The 22,046-nt window shown below is 37.2% G+C and overlaps 1 protein-coding gene across 1 annotated transcript in view; it reads left to right on the top strand.

Moving 5' to 3' along the window:
- The first annotated feature begins 993 nt into the window (after window positions 1–993).
- Window positions 994–22,046, top strand: part of ESR1 (estrogen receptor 1) — a 158,911-nt gene continuing 137,858 nt past the window's right edge. Inside the window, 1 exon segment of the mRNA XM_074862837.1 lies at window positions 994–1,016. The gene's annotated coding sequence lies outside the window, so the exon portion shown is untranslated.

The raw sequence follows: 22,046 nt of genomic DNA, 5'->3' as shown, positions 1-22,046 counted from the left end.
CATTGATCACAGTCTTCATACTGCTCTTTCAGTATCTTTCAGTAAAGCCTCCTTCTACAATAACTGTCCTGATGTTCACTAGAAACAAGGAAATGCCTGATATTTTGTAGAACATAAAACTGTAATAATCTAATTTCAAATAAACTAGTAAATGTTGAAAAATTTAACTGTTACAAATGGTAAAGTGTATTTCCTGTAATCCTAACAACAGTATTTTGCTGGAACTTATTTTCTACAAGCTTTACAAAACTGGAAGAGCTGCTCTTCTAACAGGCATAATTAAACAGCAACCTCGAAATCAGACTATATTTTATTGTTGTATAGATCTTGCATTTGGTCACTAATTCATCTGTTCAGCCTTGGATTCTTTGAACTTTGTCTTTATTTATGATTGCAGATTTATGGTGCATGTTTTACTAGTGTATAGGTCTGCAACCATATTTTTTACTTGTGAAACAATTGAAATCAGTCCTTGAAATGTGTTTACAGCTCTCCCAGTTATCTTAAGAGCATATGCTTTTTTAAAAAAAATTGCTTCCTCTCTAGAAACAAACCACTAAAAACCTTAGCCTGAAGATGAAAATGGTTCCAGCGATGGGAGTTTATTTTTAAACTGTAATAGATTTATTTTTAAATATAATAGATCCTATTTTCTTTTAAGGTCTGGTAATTTGTTGAGATTTGTTAGAGCAGTTGCCAGGTTTAGTTACGTACAGACGCAGACTGAGATTTATAGCAGAGAACATTTCCCATGTGTCAAAAAGGTGGCCAATGCCAGGCTGCAAGGTTCAAGGCATTGCCCATTTTTTCATACAGCCTAGGTTCCCATCTAAATTTATCACCTTTTGCTGCTAAGGGCATGTTATTGTGCCCACGATATGTCTTTTCTTGCAAATGTGCTTCTGGTTCAGCTTCCTTGCTCCCGAGACTTTTCTATTTTGGTTCCCTGTGTCATGTGACCCCCCCAGCCAGTGAGAGCCCCGCAGAGGGAATGGCAACAGCCTGCTGGGATCAATGTAAGTCAGAAAAAACTCGTTTTTTTGCAGTTTCTGTCCCTCACACTCAATTTTAAGTGCTGCTTTTACCCTGAACCTTTGCTGGGCACACCTTGTAACACCTGTGGAAAGGCTTAGAAGTTAGGGGGTTTTTTTGTTTTGATTTATTTTTTACTCTAACTTTACTTTTCTTACTATGTTCCTTTTTTCCTGTGTCCTGCTGTGTAGTTGAGAAGCCTAAAAAAGCAACAGAAACCAAACCAAATGCATTCCAGGTGTTGCCTAAAGTACGTTTTAAGTTTAATAAGAAATATTTCAGGTGTAGTAGTACTTTGTTTAATGTGTGCTATAGGTGGTGTAAAAAATCCTACGCTGCAGTTGAGAGAGAATGATGTGATGACCCCCCCCCCCCCCCACCCCGGCCCCTTAGCCAGAATCGATCATTTAGGTAGAAGGACAATAGTAAACATGATCTGAAATCACATGCTGGTGCCTTGGCCGATTGGCTGAGACATAATGGTGAAAGGACTTAAATCAATTAAAGGCCAGTCATGTACGTGAGGCAGTGTGTCATTTTTCTGGTATGAAGTGAAATACTGTATTTTGATCTCAGTCGATGCTGAGCAATACTTACATTATATGATATTGAAATCAAGTGTTTGGTGAAATTTGTCATTTTATTGTAGAGGCTCTTCCTGGTACAAAGTGAGAGTCTTTCTACTTTTTTAAGACAGGCTCTAAACTCAGTAGATAAAATTTATCTGGTAATTACTACTGAATAGTGGTTTTGTCTAATTTAACTATGTTTTTTTTCTCGGATAAATATGATTTTCCAAAAATCCTTCTCCCCCATAGTAGGATATAGGTATGTTTTACTTCCTTTCTATTTATTTGTTTGTTTGGTTTGGTTTCGTTTGGTTTTCTTCTATTTCTCTTTCTTCCAAATTACATATGCTTTCTTTGCAGTTTACTTTTAAGTTTCAAAGGCTTATTTTAAATTTGAATCCCTAAGTGATATGCCTTGATATCATATAAAAGTTTGAGAACAAGGCTTTGTGAAAAAGACGTAATGAAATAAGCTGGAATCTCCTGATTTCCCTTCATGGCCTGTAGCCTGGACCCTGTATTGAATCACTGGGAGGTGCAGAGGCTATTACTGCACTTTATTTTCTCTGTGTTGCTGATCTATACCTTGATGACCAGGCATTAGATGAAGGACTGTTTGAAATCTTTCTTCCCCCCAAAAAAAATCAATTTTGAACAGACACATTTCACTTAATGATTGCACTGAAGTACAAAGAGCAGTGGTGAGGCATGTTAGTTTTTCAGTGCAGTTCCTCTCATCGCCATAGGTGCTGAAAAAAACCTATGTCCCAAATTCTGTTGGTTGTATTGCTGCAGTGTCAGAAGTGCAACAGCATCTATGTGTGAATACCTGACTCAGAAACTGAAAGCAATTCGAAAAAGCCATCCTTATTATGCAAACATGATGAAATTTATTAGCCAATCTTATAGATATTTTTGTTTAAAAATTTGCATTGTTGGGTTTGTTGATAAAGTGAAGCATGTGCAGGATAGAAGATGGTTTATGCTGCTTTTTAAAAAAAATATGTTTCTTCATTAGATGATAAAACAAATACTAACCCAGTGTTGCCTGTTTGCCTTTGCTTCATGAGTTCGTACAATACCGCCATGCACGTTACAGGAATTTTAAGACCTCACCTCAGAGCTGGATGCCCTGTCGCTTCCCACAACTTAATGATAAGGCTTGTGAACATGAGTCCCCAGTTCAAGAAATGTGCTAATCTCTGTGGTAACCAGAGAAATTGCAAAAGGTAAAATACAATGAGTTAAATTAGAGGATCTGTGTTATCGCCTTTTCTTTTTTGCTTACTGGTTTATTTACTTAACTTCATCTGTGCTGATCTGTCATCTTTGTTTCTGGAAGGGAACATAAGAAAATATTAAAAAAAAAAAGGAAAATATTAAAAAAAGGAAAAAAAACCCCAAACAAACCCAAACAGATTTTTTTCACTGTGAAGACAGGCAAACAGTGGCACAGAAGGCACAAAAAAAGGCCCAGAAAGGTTGTGGAGACTCTGTTCTTAGAGATATTCAGAACCCAACTGGACACAGTCCTGAGCGACCTGCTGTGGGTGACTCTGCTTGAGCAGGGGGATTGCGCTAGATGATGGGGACCCCGAGGTCCTTCCCAGCTGCAGCAACCCTGTGAGTCCCTGAGAATTTCCACACCGCAATTTGGAGAGGTAGACAACACTGTTGCTATGGGGGGAGATCAGAAGTCACGTGTGGATTTTAATCTTAGACTGTCACTATCATATTTTAGACCTTGTCATTTTGCTGCCTCAGTTCGGTGATAAATCATTCCTGTGGAGTGTTGGCCATGTGTGTCTTGCTGGCAGTGCCTAATGCTCGCTACCTGAAATGTCACTGAGGAGCAAGCGGCTGCGGACAGTGAGCAGGGTATCTCTTTCACCTCTTCCTCACAGCTAGAGTTCCTTCTCACAGCAGTTTCTAATCCGATGTCTTTTTTGCACTGCCTCCTCAGGCACCACAGTGTAGCACAGTGAGTGGTGGGGAAAGATACTGATGGAAAGAGAATGAGAAAATGAAGAGTAAAATTAATGAGAGTACTGTGGGAAAAGTGTAAGTAGAAAGTGAAGGGGCAGAGCCAATGTGGACTGGGTTCCTACATGTGTCTTGCTACTCAAATCTCACTGTGGAATCTCCAGAAGTTGAGGAAGGGGTACAGGAGGCCACACCAGGGTGTGTGGAAGGAAGGGAGGAAGAAGCAAACCTCATCGGAGCCCTTGGAGGCTACAGAAAAAAGCTAAGCCCCGGTCCTTTATACTGTATGTGTAGATGTACTCTAGAGACCTGGTGAGTGGTGCAAGGAAACATAAGATCATTTGGTAGTAAATAAAATATAAAAATAATGAAAAGTGAAAACAAAAGTTTATTTTTTTATGTATATAAAACATAAAATGCACTTGCTAAACATTAAAGTGTAGAGAGTTCATTTAATACCTTTCATGCTAACATATGAATATAAATTTTAAATAAAAATGGCAAAAGGTAATAACTTGACTTGTGTCGAGGATGTTTTTCTTTATGCCATAATGCTGTAGGTGATGATTTTGCTGTAATATGTTTATCTTGATGAGACATGAATACTTGTCCTGAAAGCTGTTGCTGACACAAACACAAAGAGTATGACTGTAAATAAATTCAGACCGGAGCTGCAAAGGTAATAGGGTCAGCCTTCCAGGGGCAGGGGAGGGGTAAACTCAGACATGTCCCTGTTTGTAAGAGACAGGGTGAGTTGGCAGCAGGTGGTGAAGGCTTGGTAGGAAGAATTACACTCAGTGACTCAGAAGGCCATTTCCATTTCTGTCTAAATAGTGTAATTGGAATTTAAACACCGTATTTTTTCCTTGAGAAGACACAGTTTAAAAATATGACCGTATATTTTTCTCACCATTTTTTTTTATTTTTTTCCTTGTTGGCGGGCAACAACACTGCAGATGAATGTGGAAGAAATTTGTGCAATGCTTTCTTGTAGATGGATATGAGCATTTGACTTTGCAAGAGTAAAATAATCCTCTTTATTAATTTTAGGAAAAAAAAAACACATTCCAAGGTGCCAGTAGCTGTAGCAGTTCAGTCTGGCAGAATTCAGCTGATGCTTGGTAACTAGTCTGAGAAAGAAGATAAAACTGGAGGAAAAGATTTTTAAATAATTATCTGATATAAAACAATTTGCTAGCTCTACAAGATATATTTATTTCTTTTGATTTTTCAGTGGCTAGAATTTGTGTATTATGACTTTTGGACTTTGCAGATCTCTTTGATGTGAAAAAAGCCCTTTTTCATATTGGATGCTAAAAGTAATTTTATTTATAATTTCCCAGACCTATAATTTGGATTATCTCTGCTATTTCTTTTTTCTTTTTTAATAGTTTCTGTTGTTACCATTACTTACTGCAGAAGTTAGATTAACAAACAAAAGGACAGAATTTTGTCAGTTCACCATTTAAGTATGTTCTAGAATCCAAATGATAAAACTTGTTACTTTTTTAAAGCAAAAATAATCGTTGGGTCTGAAAATATCTTTTTGTGGGACTTTGCACTAAAACAATTAGTTATATTTACACATTAATGAAAATATAGAAAAGCCCTACAGGCAATAAAAATACCATTTTTCTTGTGTTTGATTATCTTAAATGGAATAATTAAAGGAGAGTAATCTACAAAGAAATAAATCTGGAATTCTTCAAGTAGATATAAGCTGGTTGTGTCTTTACAAATAAGATCACTGAGATTTTGTTTTGCAGTGATACTGTAGGAATCATTTCATTGCCGGGTCTCATTTTATTGGCATCACCAGTTCTGAAGCAATCGACTTGAATGATATTTGCGGGCTCATCTTGCTATATTGTTATAAATCAGCAACCTGCTTTATTAATTCCAAAATACCATTAATCTCAGACTGTGCTGCTGCTCAGTATGCAAATACGTCCACAACTGATGCCGAACTGTGTCCCCACCATCCCAAGAAATCATTCAATTTCTGCTTGTATTGACTTCCTCTGGATTTGTCCGAAGGGCACTTTCTGTACAGGCATTGTTATCTTGCCTGGACAGTTCTGGATATGAAAACAACCCTGAACTCTTGATTTCATGTGGTCATTAGAGAGCTGATGACACATTTCACGAAAGTAAAGAGTGATAATATTTCTGTCCCAGCCAATCTGATTGTTCTGTTTTGTCAACCTTAATTTAAACTGGACACATTTCTCATAGATTTGCTTCTTGTCCTAATCTGTCATGTATGTTGCTATACCCTGTTGAGCAGCTGCTTTGCACCAAACATGGCTGCATTTCAGTGATGCTTCTGTATTATGTTGGTGTACTAGACCCACAAGAGCTTACACATGCATACACATGCACAGACTTTAAAGCAGGAGATCAAAGGCACTACTTAAATGAAATTTTGTAATTTTATGACATATGAATTGTATGAGTTCATAATTATTTCCTTAATACCTCGTTTTCTTGGGTAGTCTTCCTCCTTAACAAAGCATTTGCTGTTGCTCACTGGCACAGTTCTGTATGCAAAGTGTCCATCACAATGAAAAAGTAAATTTAGGGAAGAAGGAAGGCTGGCACACATGTAACAGAAGAAGATTACTTTCATACTTCCCTTTGGACTTTTGACAAAGAGCTGTCTTTTTAAAAAAATATTGATTTGTTTTCTTCCTTTATTTCTTTTCTCTTGAAACCTAGCAACATGAAGGATATACTTGTAGAAATGCCTTTAAAAATAAACCAGAAAAAGCTAGAGAAAGCTGAGTCAAGAGAGACTCAAGAAACCTTATGGTTTAGATGGTAAGTCAGTTATGATATTTTATTTTATTTTTTAAAAGGAAGGATAGGCATCAGCAACTAATCTTTTTCCCACAGGGATTAAACTGAGGCAAGTAACACAAACCATTCAGCAAATCTGATCTTTGGTAACTTAAATGATTGAAAACTAGACAAAACACTGGACAACTTATCATGGTCAAGGTAAAATTTTTGTGCTTGGGAAATGTATACATTATGAAGTGAGCTCATATCAGCTGCCTGGTTTTATACAACCCTTCAACCCAACCTGCTACCAGTATAAAACAACCAGGGTCTTCTAGTTCTAGTAAATGCTGGGCTGGCTTAGGTCTTCCCCTCCAGGGTTCGGGTAGGACCATGCCTGTCGCACCCTGCTCTCCTGGCGTGACCTTTCTGGTGAGTTTCCAGCCATTGGAGTCCAACCCTGTGAATGTCTGGCAGTGCTGTGGTGGGACAGTAAGAGCGTGGCATCCCAGATGACATACAATGCCAGACGCATGGCTTGAGACTGCCCAAAGAACCAGTCTTCTGTTCAGATCCTAATGGCCCTGTGAGGGGCCAGGGGTGCGTTTGGCACACTTTTGGAGCAGAGATTTCAGTTCAGTTTACCCCAAAAGGAATCTGTTTTTTGTACACCCCAGCTGCTCGCCAATGCTAGGTTTGCGGAAATCACTTCAAACCCTTGCTACAGCTTTGAACGCAACTGATAACATAGACCTTATTTTTATTAACTAATTGCCTTCCTTGTGCTAACTAACTGACGTATCACTAATTTGTTTCAGTGCTGGATCTGCTCTGGCAAGTCAAATAACTGCTTGCAAAATACTGGACCTTCACACTTAAAGCCACCTCTGCTGTCACAGAAACATAATCAAAGGGTAAAGCAGACATTTTGGATAAAAGTGGAATGTTCTTTCTCTCTCAAAAATACTTTAAATCTAATTATGTCTCTAGTGATAAGAGTCCTGTGCGCGTGACTGAGTTACTGAAGGCTTCTTGCACGCAACTCACCTCTGTTGATCTAAAGAGAAGCAGAATCATACAGTTGCATTAAGCAGAAATTTACATGGGCATAGGTAAGACACTAGGACTTGCTTCTGCATAGACACAAGTCATAGTGCATCTGCTACGTAATGGTAAGTTTTTGGTTTAGTTTCATTTATTGAATCCAGCCTAAGTTGGGTGGCTAACCCAGTACTGAACTGTCATAGCAACCAGATTGTGTAATTTGTTCACAGTGCTTACTCACATTTATCTTAAAACCCAGTTAGGCTGTTTTTCCTCTTGTGGACAGGCTGATACAGAGCTTCACCACTCTGGCAGCTGAGAGGCTTATAATTTCCATACTAAATTTGTTTGCAGTGCCAGCTTTCTTTCTTTGGCTTAAGTACCTTTTAGGTCTTGATGTTCATGCCTAATGTATTTATAGGGCGTAGTCAGATTTCCTCTCATCTTTGTTTTTTTTTTCTAGTCTAAATAAGCCAAATTTTTAGCAATTATTTGTTTAATATACTCTTCAACCTTAAGATCTTTACTGAATTCCAGCTGCCATTTCATCACCTACCTTATGTTGTGAAATCCTTTTCCAACTCATTGCAGTTGGCCCTCACGCTTACTACCCTAACATAGTATCATCAGCAAACTTAGTTATATCACTATTCACCCTCTTTTTCAGGTCTCTTATTAAAATATTAAATAACAGGGGCACTAATAGAAAGACTTCCCTTGTGATCTCCCTCTGTGGAAAAAATCCTAACCAGTAATTTTTTTTTTGTGTCCTACCTTTCACTAATTATTTAGTCCCATGGGGCCTGTCTGCAGCATCTCGGTTTCTCTGAGAGCTCTTGGGAGACAGAGCTTGTTGAATTACTTAATTTCTTTTCACATTTGTACTGACTCCAGAATAAAAATCCATGTAGGGAAGCTCCCATGATGACACTTCTCCAAATACTGTATTTCTGGATGTTCTAATTTCGTTCCTTGTAGCAGTTTCTGTTATTTTACTGGGTAGAGATGTCTGGTCACTTGTTCTCAGCTACCTTAGGTTTACCTCTCTCTTCCTCCTTTCCCAAATCCCTTCAAGATTTGACATCCCATTTTGTCTTTTTTTCTGTCCTTTGGTATGAGAACTTCACCCTTGCATTCCTTTAAACCTCACCAGCTGGTCCTGGTGACTTCTTAGTGTTCTCTGTGGATTATTCTATAGCCCTTTTTACTGACACTTTACCTTTCAGACAGATACTTCAACGACCTCCCCTTAAGAAAGGTTCTGTTATTTGACTTTCTCTGAAGCGCTTTGCTATGAGCATGGATGAAAACAATTTATTTTTTCTGTTATAGCTTTATTTTCTCTCAGTGCTTCTTTTACATCTTTATGTTTCAGACCTCTAGACACTGGCAAGCTTCCCGATCTTGATGTACTTTAAAAAAAAAAACCAACCAACAACACAAAAAAAACCCCTTGTAAGTTACTTCTCAACCCTTTTTGGCTTGTCTTATTGCATTTTTACATTTAGTTTGCTAGAGTTTTATTTTCTCTTTTATTGTCCTCATTAAGACACCAATGAGTTTTTTGAAGAGCTGCTTCAAATAAGCTCTTACATTGGTCGTTAGCTATGTTGGTTTTCCATATGTTTGCTCTGTATCACTCAGTACATTCTTTGTACTACCTACAAACATTTTGCTGCTTAGGTTTTTCACATCACTGTGTCTTGCAGTCCATTATGTTGTTCTCCTCTTGGCTTTGATTGCTCTTGACATGTTGATTCTGTGAAGATTTGTGAGGGGGACCTCAGGGAACACATCTCTCTGCTACAGCATTTGCCTTATGGATAATTCCCACAGTACAATCACACAGGGCCTTTACAGTCCTGTTTTCAGAGTTTGTGTGGCTGAAAAGATCTGCTCAAACCATCCTGGCTGACTTACTGTGTAGCACAACCTATAGGACCTCTCCAAATTATTTTCTTTTCGAAATTATGGATAGTTTAGTAAAGCAACTCTTTGCTTCATTGTAAGATTACTTTAAATCAGTCTGGACAAGCACAGAGTAGTTTTTCAATGGGTAATTATCTGTAGTGTTAAAAAGTCCTGTTAGTTTCTGGCCTGTATATGTGTTATTTCAGCAGATGGTGTGTCAGTGACAAATAGAGGCAAATGTGATTCTTCCTGATATTCCATTTTTCCCTATATTACACGAGGTGTATATTACACGAGGTATATTACACGAGGATTGCTCTAACCCTATGGGCACGTGGTGATATTGGCAGCTCCTGAACAGCTGTCTGCTAGTACTTCACATCGTTGTCAGTCGCTTCTCCTCAGGGCAGAGCACTTTGTCTGGCAAAAGGCTTGTTTCCCTTTCCCGCTGCCATATACATGCCTTTATATTTAGCTATAATGGAAATTACACTGCTTCACTGAAGGAAGGTTATAATACATTCCATGTTGTTTCTCTTCATTAAAAGTAGTATTTTTTTTTATTATTATTCTAAATATTGTATTTTTCATCACATCTGGTTAATAAAGCTATTATTCTTGCATTGAGGAAAATACAAAATATAAAAAAATAGTACAGCTGCCAAACATAACCTATGAATTGCAGTAGGACATGCTTGGTTGTTAGTGTTTCTCCGTTGACCACTGCATTTTTAAAAGTCTAATAGACAGTCTTCTTTCATTTTAATATATGACAATTTGTTTTGTTTCATACCTTTACATTAGTCAAATTGTCACACTGTTGTATCAAATGCCTTACAGTAGGCAAAATACACAGTGCTATTGTTCTCATCAGCCAAATATCTTGAATTAATAGTTATTCAGTTAGTTTGAGAGGAATCACTGTATACTTATGTATAATATACTTGTATAACCTTATTGGTTGATATTAATATATTAGTCTCTAATTCTTAATTAAAACCTTGATTTCCCAAACCAGAACAGACTTACTGAATGCTCCTGTAGTTTTTCTGCATTACTGTTACTGAGAATATCGAAGTTTCATTTTAAGAATTGTCTGATGCCAATATTAGGATTCCTTTTTGTTCCCAAAATATTTTAGAAAACTTCCTTCCTTGCCTGAACTGCTGCCTTATTGTTGTGTCCCTTTCAGTTACTAATTTTCTAGAATTGCTGAAATGCCATCTTTATCTGTTTTCAATTTACGAATATACTCTCTGTACATATTTAAGCTTACCATTATGATTTGAGAATCTAAAGTTTTATTATCCCAGACTATTATTAAATTTATAATTTTTCACTTGTTCATCTTCTAAACCAAAGCTGAACCAAATTTTATTTTCCTTTGTATTTTCTGTACCATTGTATTTTGATGAATTATGGCTTTTCCCAACAGCTAGTAAAGTATGCTTAAAAAGTTTTCCAATACCATTCATATTTTCTAGGCAAATGTTTGCTCTCAACTGATTTTAATCCTCGTTGCTTTCATGTTTGCGAAACTGCCCCTTTAAAATTAGAAAGGGGTTGTGTGTACATATATATAACTGATTTGGACTTGATGTTATTTACACCTCGTTGCAGTCAAACTGTTATCAGTTGCATCTATGTAATTACATTTTTGTTAAATGATTATCTATTTTGTCAAATGATATGTAACTTACCCATGTTTGAGAAATTACCGTGTATGATTTATAGGCTATTCAAAGATTCTTTAACATTGAAAACTCATTAGAAAGCACCCTATGACAAGGATGGCTCACATTCTGTGTTTAGTTTCACTCTAGTCTTCTGCTGACCTTTCTTCTTCTTTCTTTAGATATTATTGCTCTTTGATTTGTTACTTTTCTTTCCTTGATTGTTAATTCCTCTGTCTTGCAATATATATCGTTAACTTTATTTGTACTGTGCTTCATATATTTAATAACATACTTGAAGTTAAGAACATAAGAGCTTTTCTGGATCTAGGCCCTAGTCTCTGTTGCTTTCTTTTTTATGACCACTTTTATCTTGCTTTTCACATTCTTGTCACTCATTCTTCTTTTTATATTGTTTCCTTACCTTGTCTACACATCCCACATCTCTCATGCAATTTCCTTTCTTGGCTTCTCTTCTCCTCAGCCTTCCTTTTTCAGTCTTTTCCATCTCTCCCCACAGTTTATGGCTCTGAGCAATGATTTACATTATCAGAGTTACTATTCTTAGCACTGTATTAATTCACAGTGTCATATTAGTATTAAAACAACCTACCTTGGGAAAATATCTGTACTTTGGAAGTGATATGTACATTTAAAAATATTAGGAATGCTGTCACTAACATGCAATTTTTAGTCTTCCTTGTTCTTATTTCTAGTATAACTTCTGGGTTTAATATTGGAATTAAGAAAACTCTGTGGACACAGTGATTGATAATGTTTTCATGACCTGTTCCCTTTCCCTTCATGGAACTGTTGATACTGCTATCCTAAAAAAGCAGACAGTGTGGACATGAAGAAATACTATGGATGAAATGAAGAACCAATACAAAATGCATTCACTGTTCTGCATTGTCAGCGTTCATAGATTCTTGCTAAATCATTGAGACTCATGAACTTTAAGCCATGAACCTTAGCCCTGTTTGGTAAATGAGACACTGACATTGTTTCCTACTTGATGACAGCTTCTTTTCCTTCCACTTCTCCTTCTCTTCTTCCTCTCTTCCCTCTTAGTTCCTCATCTCTTACTCTTCCCTCTCTTCCTCCTAGCAGAGCTGTTCTGTTCATACTAGAATGGCTGTTGAATTGAAATAGCAAAGTCAGTCATCTCTCTAAGTTGCCTGCTAACTTTGGAGGATGTTAGCCTGTTATGGGAGTCCTTAAGTAAAATAAAATAGTTATAAAAGGACATGGTTGGTTGGTTTCAGCAATTTTCTTCACTTTTGCTTGGCAACCAGAACAGGAAAGTTGATTTTCTGTTCTGTGGATGGTATGTATTTGAGCCAACAACTTTGTTGTCTTAGTTGATCCAGATGTTTCAGCCTGTGAGGTAAAGAAACCTCTCCTCTCTGTGTTAGATTTTGTTTTGGTTTTGACCTGTGGGTCAGTTTATAAGGCAATGTAATGCACAATGTAAATAAGACATATGGGCCTCCTCCATCCCGGTGAAGGATTTCTTGCAGTCTGCTGGCAAGTTCATCCTTTCTGCAGAATGTAACATAGCAAATACTTGTAAAGCAAACTTGAAGTAATGTTGCCTGTCTTTGTAGCCTTCTTTGTCCTGGAAGCAGGGGGAAGTGAAGGAAGAATTCACCACCAGCTCAGCTGAACTGCCCCCAACGCTGCTGTAAAGATCCCCCAGTGGTGCATACTCTGGCTTGGCTTAGGCTAGAAGGCATATTCAGCTTTGCTGTTGCAAGTTGTAATGCAGAGGCTGAAGCATTGTTACTTGTGTATTTCCATACTATTTCTCTTCAGCATAAGGTTGCAGTTACCACTTCATGCCTGATTCAGAAGAAAACTCTTTAGTCCCTTTGCTGATGAACTTTCTACTGGCTGACAGTCACTGCTTTTTTCTTCTTGCTTATTTCCTTCTTGTTGTCACTATCTGTTTTATTTTTTGCTCTCTTCAATAAGGAGAGTAGAGAAAGTATTTCAACAAGGGAACAAAACAGAAGTTGTATTTGGGAAGGAAGACCAAAGCATTGCTGAAAATTTAAAGGACAAAATACTTGTAAAAAGGATTTGGTCTAGGGTAATCTGGACAGTTTGGTTAGTTTGGTTGCAACAAACAATTCATGTGTTATTTTGGCCACATATCATGTGATTGGTCTGGGAATAAAGGCTGCACACTGTGCTTGTCCTGACATATTGTGGATGTGCCCACATTAGCAAGTAGTGCAGCAGGACAGCAACAGGCCCAGAAAGCAAGAGAGCTGGTGCTGAGGAACCTCAGCTCCATACTATATGTGCCTCAGGAGATTTTGCTTTGGAGAAGCTGTAGTCTGGTGCTGTGAACTAAAGCAACCCTTAAACTGTAGGACAGCTCCAGGAGAACATCTGGCTTAGTTTCAACCAAAGGCCATCAGCCTTATAAATGATGATGGTTTATTAACTTCTGTATGTGAATAATAGTTTGATAATAGAAATCTCCTTGAGATAGCAAGTGAAAATATATTAAGGACAAAAGCTTGGAAAAAAGGTGCAAATATTTAAGGAGAGGATAATTAACCATCGGAAAAGATGCGATTCTAACTAATTTTCAAGGCAGAGATTATCTTTTAGAAAATCCATTCAGATACACCAGTCATTGTACTAGATTATAATTTATGAAAGTGAGTCATGTACAGGAAGAAGATGAGTTGTCTGACTGCAGTGCAGGACTCAGAAGTGACTTTTCCTGGCTCTGTTTCACATGCACAGGTTGTGCCTAGGTCTTGTTCTTTACTTCTCCTGACCCATTGTCCCCTCACTGTAATTCTGGCTCTGCTGATAATTTCTTTTGTGACTCCCAGGAGCCTTGCCTATTGCCATTTCTTACTTAGGCAGGTGTAGCACTAGGTGACTGTGATATGCCTTTAATTAATTAATGTAGCCAGATTTCCTGAAATCTTCATGCTGCTAGTGCTATAGTAATGCAAAGTCTTGTTGTCCGAGTATTACTTGGCACAGCTGTTCTATTCGCAAACACATCCTTAAATGTTTCAACGTTATATTTTCAGTTTATTTTTATCTTTAAAAGGCTATCTAGTGCTTAAAAGACTTGTTTGGAAAAGAGCTTCTGTATCAAACCTCTCCTCAGATGAAAGCACCCTCTATACACCTTGTGAATTTTTTTATTTCCAGCCATCATTGCTTGTTTATTTTTTTTTTCTTCCTCTCTTCTCTTGCCTGTTCATTTGTCTGTGTACCCCTAACAACATCTTTTACTAATGGAAAAATAGCAATGCTTTCAATAGTCTCACTGTGCTTGAATCAGAAACAGAATTTACTTGACAAAACATCTAGGTTTTCAGTCCCACCATTCCTTCTGTTATCCTGAACATTTAATATTGTGTGGCAGGGTGATCTACAGATTCTTAATTTGTTGTTTTCATAGTTGCTGTTGCAACCTTATTTGGAATTAAGAAGTGGAAAAACAGTCAACTGTACATAGTAGGATCTCTGTCTCTGGACTGGATGAAGAAAGTCTTCCCCATTATATTTTGTATAATTGCATATTATGGATTGCAGACTTCACAGAAATCACTTTGCAGAGTTCATCTATAGAGGCAAAAGGATCACACAATGAAAATTCACTGTTCTTTCATTTTGTTCCTGAGAAATTCTCTGTAAGAATTGCAGTCTCAATTTTTGCATCAACTCCCTTAATTCTGGAGCCCAGGGGGTGCTATAGGTATATGCATTACGATCTATCTAGATTTGGTAGTCAATATAGAAGGCTCATGAAACCTGTTGTATTTTTTATCTTCTTGATGTTCTGAATTATAAGTGTTTCATTTCTTAAAGAAATTACTTCAGTGGCAGAAGGGGTGTGTATGTGTGTGTGCCCTGATTTGGCTTTAGGCAGGTCCTTGGATTTCTAGTGCAATTTGTATGTATATGTATCTTATCTCAGTGAGGGAATGAATAAATGTGGCTCAGGCCTAGGAGGTCAGCCCTGGGAAATGATGAACCTTATACTGATAATATGATCTCTTTTGTTAAGGGGAGAGAACTTGCAGCATAGAATGAAATGGGAAAGAAATATTTTATTTCCCAGATAAAACCTACATATATAAATATGTGTAAATAAAAGAATATATATACTTATGTGTGTGTTTACATATTTTTTTCAAAATCTCCCAACTGTGAAATCAAATTTCCTTAATCAAATCTTTGCTATTTGAAAATAAATTTTATTACATTTCAATATTAGGTAAGACTAAATTATTTGAATTACATATTCTCAAAAGCAGTTTAGTTAATCAAACATCTGTTATTCCTTTTCTCCTGTTCTAACCATTCAGACACATATAAGCAGCAAGGAAGTGTATGAGTCTAATCAGCTTCCGATGAAGTGATAAGATAGTGTACATGAATGTTCATATAGCCTGAGTGCAAAGGACACATCAGTAAATTCACACAGAGCATGTCATATCTGGTTTTGTTTGTGTGTTAGAGTCTCTGATGAACTAATAATTGATTAGACAAATGGTTTGTAGGTAGTAAGACCTGGACCAAGTTTTTTTCAACACCATGTTTTCACTGAAGTGGTTATTTGAGACTGAACAAATTAAATCCTGGACCTCTAGGTTTAAATTACATTTTTATCATAATTTCTGATTTCCTATTCTAATATGCTAAATTATTTTACTGACTGTTGGAAAGCAATACATCTAATTTGAAAAGGCGTCAGTTAAAATAATAATTTATTTTCCACTGCCAATAGTGCAGGATTAAATGCATATATCATTCCTGTCTTCAAGGTAGCACATGAGCATGTTCTGCAAACATGTATAATACCTGCTAGCTTTCTGTGTATACAGTTGTGCATGTATGTATGTCTTTACACAGAGGTTTTTGCAATGTTTTGTTTTTTTCCCGAGGGATCTTGACTTACATGTCTTTCACATGCATTTCAGAGTAATTTCAGGTGTTAGAGGGGTTTGAAATTGACTTTATATTTAAAAAATAATAAAATTAGTTGCTGATAAGAATATCCTTTCACATACTAAATTTAATTTGTCTATTTAAAAATGAATCAACTGCAACCAAAAAGGCTATGGGCACAGTACATGAATGCTGACATTGCACGAAAATAAGTAAGGTGGTGGTTTCACATTATGGGAGTTTATCAATGCTGACTTGAGATCTTCCTGCCCTGCTGCTAGTGATTCTCAGAGAGTTACTGTTCTACCCCTTCTGCAGAGCAGACTCCACTGCCTACTGGACTATACTGTAACCCAGATCAGGGTACAGATCTAAAAAAAATGAGTTAGTGTGTGAAGTGTATGCATATGTTCATTTTAGTCTTGGATCAGAAAACCATGCAACATGTCAACAGTTCTTCTGGTCCCACTGAAATAGTGGCTTAGGTTTAGGAAGGAGCAACCAGAAAATGAAAGGCCAAGAACCCTGTAAGTCAGAAAATAAGCATAATGAAAAGGAAAAAAATCCCACCTTGTGCTCCGGGTAAGCTGGGCAACCTAAAGTCCCGTTGAAGACAGTGCATTAGAAAGGGCTGACCATGGCATTGCAGGTTTAAAGTAGGCAGCAAGAAGGATATGGTCAGCGTTGCATGCTCGATTTGTAAGTCTAACACACATATTTTCTTCACGTATGGGTTTGTCTTTAGTATACTTTTTTCTTTTTTAACCTTTTCAAAAGAAAAACAAAGGTGTAATAATTTTATGAGTAGAGTCCTAGGCTGACAACTGTAGCAATGACAGAAGAAACGGGTGTGAAAGGATTTTGACATGAAGCCATTACCTAAGGTTAGGGAGATTTCCTCTGTTGATCTGTGTAGAAATGATTTGTGTCTGATTTTGCTGGTCATATTGGTGTAAAAGGGGTTTCCAGTGTGCAAACTCTGACCTGTAATGATTGTGCATGTACTTTTTCCCCGAAGGCAATCAGTATTAACTACATTCAGTGCCACAATTTAGCTATCTTTACTCTGAATGAAAGTTGCTTTTTCTAGATCCTTCGTTAGACAAAATATATTATTGTTAATATATCCAAAATTATTTTTCTTTGAAGGACCAACTTTTAAGTCACCACTATATTATCTAAAAGCTAATGCTTTCCGTTATTTGTTACCGTAAGTATCTGAACACAGTATAAATGCGATACTTTCCTGGAGAACTAAACTGCATCATCTGGATATCTTAGTGTTTTGGAGATGTTTTATTTCCTCCTGGTTTGACCCAGGAAGAGAAGAAACTCGACAGAGCAGTTGAAATAGATGCTTGGTGACTGTAGTTTTTTTTCAACTGCAAGTCAAGAGGAAGTTTGGAAGATATTTTTAAAAGAATAGTGTGTTTGTTGTGGTTATTCTGTAAACATTGCTTGCCTTCCTCTTTTCTCTTTCCATTTATTTTTGGAATGCTGTTTTGTATGAGAATAAGGAAAGATTTTTTTTGTCATCCAGTTTGATATTTAATGGCAGATATCACAACACTCCTTAGTGTGTCAGACACCGTCTGTTGGCACATGTTACATCATGTTGCCTGGGAAACAATGTGTTTTCTCCACTGACATTAAAGTATTCTCTTAGCTTTGAAACTGTATTTTAGGAAATCAAAAGCAAAGTATGCATACATGCTTATACTTGATGTCCTCAAGTAGCCACTTCTAAGGATTTAATTCTCTCAATTCACCCTGTGGGTTTTTAATATGACTCTATTTTTATGTCCTTTTGAGACTGTGGACAATTGTGGGGGGCATTTAGAGTTTCATACCTCTGCAGAGATGTTGAATCTAGGCATGCTGAGGTTGCTGTCATAGAAGTGCTCTTCCACCGTGCAAGATTTTTGAATCAAGTCATGCACTACCTCTTTTATTGTGGACTATCTATTTGCTCCATGAAACAATCATTAATGGTGTCTTTTATTTGGTCATTGTATTATATCCTCATACATTTTATTTACCTACATAGCGATAGTTAAAATCTGACATTATTATCACGATTTCTGCATGTGTTGCCTCAGGTCCCTAAGCATATCAGAAACTGTGATCATTTCAGTTGGTAGACACACATCCCTTCCTGATTAGTCTGGTATTTGAATCCTTATAGAGTCTGTGCTACTTTTTTAGGTACTTAGCTCATCTATTTGTTTTGATTAGGCTCTCTTTAACATACAGAACTAGACATTGCAGTTTCATCATCATATTTCTTACGCCTTCCAGCATTCATGCGTAAGCTCATGTACCAACTTTCTTGTTCTCTTGGCACTCTATTTATAAAGTCACAGCTTGTTTGCTGTTGCCTGTTTGATTGCTTCCATCACCTGATACTAGTTGCACTGAATTTGCTTCATCTGTAACAGAGGTGTTACTTTGTATGATGTAGTCTCTTTTCCCGCATTGGGTCCTTTCTTACTTTTTTTGTTTAAAAGCTTACTCATAATCTTCTTTCTTAGTGTTAAGCACCAGCAACTTGGTTCCTGTTTTCTTCAGCTGAAGGCTTCTTTTTTTGAGGAAGCAGCCCTAATTGCTGATGAATCTGAATCTCTGTTCTTTCTGCCATATTATGAAGTAGGTATAAATCTTGGTACTCTACCCGTCTTTCTGATTCTGAGCAGAATACTGCAAGCATTCAGGGAATGCCACCCCTGAAATCCTGGTCCTCAACTTCTTGTATAGGAACTTATATTTTTCCTCTGTCTCAGTTCAGCCTTTCTTAAGATCGTGCATTCATTATCTGCATTGTTCAGACAATATGACAATATATATATGACATTCAATGAATCAGCTCAGAGATTAAAAATGGGTCAAAATGTGAGGGAAGGTTTATCTGCTCTTAAATCTGGTATTATCTTGGGCATTGTGATCTGGTGAAATGGCATTTCATCATCTTGCATGTGGAAATTGGCAAAAGGAAAAAAGAAAGGATCAAACCCATTATTTTCTAGAAAAACTCTCAGACGTTTAAGGAGAACGATATTTAAGTGCATAAAAATATACGTGTTTCCTAACCACCTGATGTCTCAGAAACACTGTTCTGATTTTCCATGGATCCCTGGCTTAGGAGGGATGTTTTAAAAATGCCCTCCCCTTTTATTTTTTTCCTATACTTTTCTAACATGCAAGAACAGCAAATCTCCAGTCACCTTTTTGTATCTTGCAGATAAGTGATAACATGCTATTCAGCATGGGTCTTCTCATTCTGAAATGATTCATTCTTTTCCTACGTGTGTACTCTTAGAAACTTCTTGTTGGTGACATCATCCTATTGCTGCATGAATGTCTGAGATTTTACTACAGTTCACAAGGGTTTACGATAATTTAGGAAAGAGAATAAGCTGGCAAAAGGCCTGAAGGATAAAGGGAAAGCTTGCTAAGGCAAACACGGTCAGAACACCTACAGAGAGAAAATGGAATTACATCACCAATAGCTAACTTGATTCCTATTTAACTTTTCTTATTTCTTTAATTAATCTTGATCCATTTAAAATCTAGAAATAAAAATACAACTGTCTCTTTCCTTAGGTAAGCTTTAGTAACCAAATAGTGACCATAATCCTGTCAAGTTTCTTCCCAATATTACCAGTTCTGCCTACAGTCTATTCATCTTAATGTTTCAATATCTCCTGATACACAGTGACTGTCTTCTTTTTTCATGACTCTTAGATATCACATGTGAAAATAATTTGCCCAAGCTTCTTTCTGAATTCCAGCCAGTTATACAACTAGATATTCTGCACTGATAGATGGGAAGATGGATATATTTTTATCTCCATTTCTACCACTGTCTTACTCATGCAAATAACATGTGTGCTTTCCTGGTTTTAGGGTAATCTGTAGGACTGCCTGAGTAATGGGAAGGAATCCATGTGGGTTCGTCTTGTAAAAACTTGTGGGATAGTGGAAAGTTTGCTGTGGGCTGCTTGGTGCCCTGAGGAGTTAGCCACCGGCAGGGGTATCTGTGGTCTCATTTTTCTCCATCCAATCCCTCTTCTTTGCTTTAATTTAAGTGATGCACTTACTTCCTATTTTCCAGGGAGAAGGTATAACTCTTCTACTAACTCTTATCCTTTGCTCCCTTTCCCCTTTTTTATTGTGTGTGAGAACATACTGCTGAACACTTGGGGAAAAAAGTGATGTGGAAGACAGTTATCAGACACAGGAAGAGAAATTTAGGACAGAGATTAGGTGAGAGAGAAGTAAAATATGGCTTGGGTCAGCATGGACATTTTAAATGATGTCCAGACATCATGGTAGTGAATATAACATAAAAACTTGTGTAGGTAAGTCCAAAAGGATAAGTAGGTGTGGATTTTGCAGGCGTTTTTTGTGGGCTAGATCAGCCCTTTTATTTGCAAGGTGTTTGTGCTCCTGACTCATGGTATGTTCATGGCTGAGCAGACCCCAGTTTGGATCTGTGGCTGTTCTGTTAGCTGTATAAAGGGAGCTCTTATGATGGGTTGCCATTTTGCTTTTCTGTGCTCAAGGGCTCATACAGCTGTGTATTGTTATGCCCCTGATTTCACTTCTCTTAACTTAGCACTTGCCCTTGTTTAATTTTAATCGTAGTGTTCAGTACTGTTTGCAAACATGAAGCAGTTATGTCTTCTGTCCTGTTGAATGTGAGAATGTCATTACGACCGTGGGTCACTTTGGGCTGCCTGTCACCTGTAGCTGTGGAAATGAGTTACTGTAATCAAGACTGGGTTTAGCTGGGCCCTCAGAAATTGAGTCTGTATTGAGTGATACTCGCTTTTGTGGCGTTATTTCTGCCTTTATGATTGTATGCAAGTTTTGCAAAACTTTTTAGCTCCTGGTAATATTCACTTGGAAGTAGTTTGCAGGTTTTGAAAGTTTCCAGAAGAATTTCTTTACACTTGCTTTAGAGAGGATTCTCTCTAGGAAATGGCTCAGGATCTTGTGTGAACGTGTCTGATTTCTACAAAATAAGAAGCTAGAAGGAAGGGTCTTCCTGTGCTCAGAGGAGAACAGTGGTTATAAGGATATATCTGCAAGATTGTATTCTGTGGATGATACAGAGACTTTATGGCATGTTTCCCTCTAGTTTGAGATTTCTCTGGTTTTGGTAAACTGGTTAAAAATACGTCATATAGACTTGCTAATTCTTGGCCATATACTTGGCTTTGTAATGCTATTCTCCTATGTGTTTTCATCAAACGATGTAGAGCATTTCTAAGCTGATAACTCTTGTCCATATACCTGACTTTTAAAAAAATGCTATTCTCCTATGGAGAATGAAGGTAGAACATTTCTAAACTACTTTTCTCACATATGTAAGATGCAGTCTGCTTATACCTTGCTTTCCTATAATCCATGTGATCAAAGACATTTGATTTCATCTCTGAAGCAGAAATAGTATATTAGGCTAAGCAAACAGTTTGATTTGAATGAACTTCAAGAACAAAAGAATGGCTACATTGGGTCAGATCAGATGTTTATGTAGCACAATGTCCTGTCTCCAGCAGTGGTAAAAGTGGATGCATATTTAAGGATATAAGAATAGAATCAATTTAGGATCATTTTTCTCCAAGAATGCTCCTCCAGTATACATCAGTTTGCAGCTCAGAGGCTTCCTGAGTTAGTGGCAGTATCTTTCTTTTCCAATGTATTACTAACAGTGTTAATAAGGGGTGACCTAGAAGACAAATAGGGTAATGAAAATCTGGATGCCATGTTTTAGTGACTGGTAGTCAAGGAAGGTAGAAGATGACAGAAATACCTAGTTTTGAAATGAAGGAAATGATGGCAGTACACTCTGCTGCCCAAAACATGGTTGCAAGAGAAACAAGTTGTGCTGTCGACTAGACCTCTGTGTAAGCTTCATAATACTGTTCTTAATCTGAAATGCTAGAGCTTTGCAACTGAGAAAAATGGTATTGTTGTGGAAAGATATCTATGTATGCAGACATCTGTGAGTGGAGTACATGTGTGTGGTTTTTTTTTTTTTTTTTAATCCTGCCTTAATAAACCACACTCATGAACTGTGAGAATGAAGGTGGCATCTATTTTCAGAGGAGGGAAGTTCCAG

The sequence above is a fragment of the Strix uralensis genome, chromosome 3, assembly GCF_047716275.1.
Source record: "Strix uralensis isolate ZFMK-TIS-50842 chromosome 3, bStrUra1, whole genome shotgun sequence".
In the NCBI taxonomy this organism is placed as follows: domain Eukaryota; kingdom Metazoa; phylum Chordata; class Aves; order Strigiformes; family Strigidae; genus Strix; species Strix uralensis.
The sequence above is the reverse complement of the archived record's forward strand: the minus strand, read 5'-3'. Positions and strand labels throughout refer to the sequence as shown.